The sequence below is a fragment of the Bidens hawaiensis genome, unplaced genomic scaffold (assembly GCF_021521415.1).
Source record: "Bidens hawaiensis isolate Kalapana, Puna unplaced genomic scaffold, B.hawaiensis_p1.1 tig00056790_1, whole genome shotgun sequence".
Classification (NCBI taxonomy): Eukaryota; Viridiplantae; Streptophyta; class Magnoliopsida; order Asterales; family Asteraceae; genus Bidens; species Bidens hawaiensis.
This window is the reverse complement of record NW_027500227.1, coordinates 15,727-20,968: the sequence shown is the minus strand read 5'-3', so window position 1 is coordinate 20,968 and position 5,242 is coordinate 15,727.

Sequence of the window (5,242 nt, the reverse complement as noted above, 5' to 3'; positions counted from 1 at the left end):
CAGCTCTAATGAAGCCTGTGGATGGAGAATCCTTGTATTTATATCTTGCTGTCTCAGGAAATGCAGTGAGTGCCGTCTTCGTAAAGGATCATGAAGGTGAACAACATCCTGTCTACTATGTAAGTAAAAGTCTTCTAGATGCGGAGTCCAGGTATTCTCATTTAGAAAAGCTGATTCTTGCACTTATTATGGCTTCTACTAAACTGAGACATTACTTTGAAACTCATCCTATTATTTTGAGAACTAACTATCCTGTAAATAATGTTCTTAGAAAACCAGAGTTGTCAGGTAGAATGGCTAAGTGAGCTGTAAAGTTAAGTGCATATGATATCCAATACGAGCCGAGAACAGCAATCAAGTCTCAAGCATTAGTAGACTTTGTGGCTGATTTCACTAGTGATCTACAAAAAGAAGCTGACTTGGAAGTCCAACAACTGGAAAACACCAAGGATCCTTGGATACTCTTCACAGATGGAGCATCTAACGTGAGAGGAACAGGATTAGGGATCCTACTGAAATCGCCACAGGGACACATATTACCCCAGTCCATAGCTTGTGAGTTCCAGGAAACAAACAATGAAGCAGATTACGAGGCTTTAATTGCAGGTTTGCAATTAGCCAAAAGCTTGAGGATCAGGTATCTTCAAGTTTATGTAGATTCTTTATTGATAACTAACCACTTTAATGGCTCGTATGCTGTTAAAGGTGTGAAACTAATGAAATATTTAGATGTTGTGAAGGAATTGTCGAAATCCTTCAAAATATTTAGTATTACACAGGTACCGAGGGAAGAAAAAGCTGGGGCAGACGCCTTAGCAAACTTAGCCTCATCTCTGAAGATTCCTGAGGATTTGAAAATCCCAATAATCTACATTCTCTCGCCAGCAATAGGAGAACATGAAGTTGGAGAGATGACGAATGATAAAGAAATCGTGCTCTGGGATCCTTTATCCTCAAATAACAAAGGGTCATGGATCCATCCTATCAAGAACTATATTCAGACTGGAGAAATTCCAGCCACAGAAAATCCCAAGTCCTTCAAACTCAAGGCATCCCAATATATTTTGTTAAATGATATGGTATATAGAAAATCTCTTGCAGGTCCATATTTTAGATGCATTGAGGATCCTGAGATCCAAGAAGTACTCAAGGATTTTCATGAAGGAGATTGCGGCAATCACACAGGTGGAAGAGCATTAGTTTCCAGAATACTTAGAGCTAGATACTTCTGGCCAACAATGAAGAAGGATGCAGTGGAGTATTCAAGGTAATGTGATGCTTGTCAAAGACACGCGAATATCCTTCATCAACCAGCGGAGCCTCTATATCCTATATCCTCCTCATGGCCTTTCATGAAATGGGGTATGGATATTGTAGGCAAGCTACCAAAAGCACCAGGTGGAAAGGTCTTTATGCTTGCTATGACCGACTACTTCTCCAAATGGATTGAGGCAGAAGCATTTGTACAAGTCCGAGAAAGGGAAGTAATATCTTTTATTAATGGAAATATTATAACTAGATTTGGTATTCCCGCTGAAATTGTTTGTGACAATGGTTCCCAGTTTATCTTGAAGAGAACCACTAACTTTTGTGACAGTTGGGGCATCAAAATGATTACTTCCACTCCAGTTCACCCTCAAGCCAATGGTCAAGCATAATCTAGCAACAAGATCATCATCAACAATCTGAAAAAGAAGCTAGGATCCAAGAAGGGAAAATGGGCTGAAGAACTTCCTTATGTTCTTTGGGCAGACAGAACTACACCTAAAAATGCAACCGGCCAGACACCCTTCTCTTTGGTGTTTGGATCAGAAGCAGTAATTCCCACATAAATGGTGGATCAGAGCATCCGTGATCCTGATGCCAATGAAGAAATCCTTCTTGAAGACTTGGATACTATAGAAGAACTCAGAGACCTAGCAAAAATCAGAATGGCAGCTTATCAACCAAGGGTAGCTGGGGCATACAACAATAATATCAGAATTAGAAGATTTCAAGAAGGGGATCTAGTGTTAAGGAAAGCTTTTCAAAACACAACAAATCCGGCTGATGGGAAGCTAGCGCCCAAATGGGAAGGTCCTTATCAAATTGAGTTGGAAGCAGGAAAGGGGGCATATCATTTACTCACAATGGAAGACAACAGGCTACCAAGAGCTTGGAATGCCATCCACCACAAGAAATATTTTTTCTGACCAGGATCCACTATCCTGAGAGGATATATTATCCAACAAGGATCTAGGATCCTTAAATCGGTAACATCTTTCTGATTGATTATTCTATTTGAATTGTTATTAATTTAAGGATAATATATTCTTAACATATTATTTTTTCCAAGTTTTGAGTAACCATGCAGGATTATGATGAATCATTTGATGCTCAAGAGGTTGGCCACCTCTCCTTTACATTTGAGGTACTATCTTATTTCCCATGGCCTAGCCCACGATTGGATATGACCCCCGATGGTCATATCCCCTACGGTTTAAAGGTTTTCACCTTTCTCACGATCGCCAGTTGCGCACGCTATCCGACGTATAGTTCGGGGCAGCGGGACCAGTACACGCTTAGTGGCTGACAATTTCGTTGTCTCCGGCTATATGGAGGATCCTACGAATTATGGTAGACGTACCATACCTCCGGTTTATAACGTTTTCACGGTATCTCACGTTTGGGCTAAATCCCGGTTCGGGCGAGACCCAAGTTAACATCCGTATCTTTGGGCTTGTCCCCAGTTTATTGGGATTGTCCCCAGTTTATTTTATGGGCTTGTCCCCAGATTACACGGGCTTGTCCCCAGATTACACGGGCTTGTCCCCAGTTGCACGGGCTTGTCCCAGAATATTTGTCGGGCTTGTCCCCAGTTTAACGGGTTTGACCCCAGTTAATAATATGAATTATTTGCAGCGGATTTTTTAAGTTTTTCCTGAAGATCAAGAAACTAAGGGTCCCGGATCCTAAAGCTACTAAGGAACATTAAGAGTTCAATACTTCTAGTAACTTAGGTCTATCTAGACCTTCTGGTATGATCTTTATTGATTAAATATGATATTTGTTGCAATAAATTTGGATATTCCAGTTGGAAAGGCTATTCAATTAAAGATATTTGATTACGAAAGTCTTTAGCTATTTTCGGGATACTTTATCCTAAAATTTGCCCTTTGAGGGAATTTTTCTTATATGAAATTTATTAACTATTAAAGATGTCTTATCCTGAGATTTATGATTTAAGGATATCCTTTCCTAATATTTTTTCCTTAAGGATATTCTATTCTAAACAATTTTTAAGGTTCTTTTATCCTAAAAACCTCTTACTCAAAATTATTTGTTAAACTATTAACAATGCTAAACTTATATTTAACAAGTTATTGAAATTAAATAACAGGTAGATAGTCAAAAGATTTATATATTAATTAATATAAGCCCCAAGGACTTATCCAAAATTCTTAACCCGGACTTCACCATACGAAAAGATGGACCATCCATTCGGGTTAAGTGAAAGTTACTAATAGTTCATAAAGTGTAGGGAAATTAAAAACAGGGGCAACAAAGGCTTCATCCCCACAAACAGAGGATCCCTCTACCTTTGTCACCCCCGCAAATTGTCTTAAGGATCATGGATCCTTTATCCTAGTTATTACTGCTTATTACTGACCATAGAAATTGTTCATAAAAACATCAACACTAATAAAAAAAGTGGGCTCGGGCCTTGTCTTTAATATCCTTCATTTCCCACTTAAGCTGCATCTCCAACCGCAGCATCACCTTCTCCCTTGCCAGCTTCAACCGCCTCCTTAACGCCACTGGTTCTAGCCTCGGTGTTCTCAACCATCTCCTCGTCGTCCTCACCACCAAGGTCGTCAAGAGCAGCCTTCCATTTGTCCACATCCCAGGCCGACTTGTCAAAAGCGGGATCACCGGCCACCGTCGCCATCTTGATCCGCGCTTGGAAGATCGACCTAGAAGCCCACACCTTGGCTTCATCACTTTCCTGCTCCATTGCCTCTTGACGTTGGGCTTCGGCTAAGGATAGCTGATCCTCCAACTGTTTCTTCTCTTTGGAGAGCTGGATCATAGCCTTGTCCTTAGCAACCACGGCTTTCCCGAACCCTGAAATTTTCTCGCTCATCTGATGGATGATCTTCTCATAATGATCCCTCATATCGATCGCAGCCTATCAACTAATTTCATATCTAGGTCGGGAAAATACTGGATCCTAAATTACTAAAGGAGAAAATACAGTATACTTACAGAGCAGACAATGTCACAGTGAGTCTCGGGATCAGAGGATCATTTCCTCTTGGAAGCTGCGGACTTGGCCCTGGTCGTGGCAGTCTTGGGCTCGGAGCTAGTGCCTGCCTTTGAAGCCTCTTTCTTGACAGCAGGAGAAGTAACCATACAGTCGATGTCGTCTAGGGAGAACTTGAGGGCAGACTTTCTAGATTTCTTGGTGCCTATAGAAGAGAAGTCGACAGATAAGTATTCTATTTTATTATATTTACTTAAAAATTATTCACTTACTTGACATGCTTGTACTTGAGGAGATATCACAAAAACCTTCAACAAACCGAGCTTGAAAGGTCCTAACTTCGATATCCAGTGCTAGGAACCGTTTTGCTTTCTCTTCTGTTCCAGGTAACTTACTCAATGAAGCGATGTTCTCAACTGCAGACAATAAAAAAGAATAAGGATTAAAATTGAAGGATAAAGGATCCGGCTATTCCTTAAGGATCCAGGATCCTACCCTTCGTGACCCATGTTGAAGGAAGATCAGTTCCCCCTGGTATTGAGTCACGTTTTACAAAGAAAAACTGATTCCTCCACACGGAATCGTTTAGAGTGGCTTTTAAGATCGGATGGGGCTGTCGGGGCTTGGACTTGAAGATGAAGCGAGCAGGACCATGGGTAGTGAGGGTATACAAATATGACAACTTGGGAAGACCAAAATCGAACTTCTCCTCTTTGATGATCTTTTCGATGGTGCTGAGAACCCTCCAGATCATCGGCATGGCCTGTATGTAAGAGATGCCGGTGGAATCGAAAAAACTTTGGGTAAAAGATGGAAAAGGGTATTTGTAGCCGATTAAAAATGGAGTTGCCGGAAAACAGATCCACACATTGGAATACACATCGCTTCTGACACTGGATTCGTAGGGTCGGAATACGGTTTTTGTAGGAAACAATGTATGAAAATCTTCGACCTCGGGATCCGTAAGCTTGCAGATTTCAGAAGATGGGTTGGCAAGCA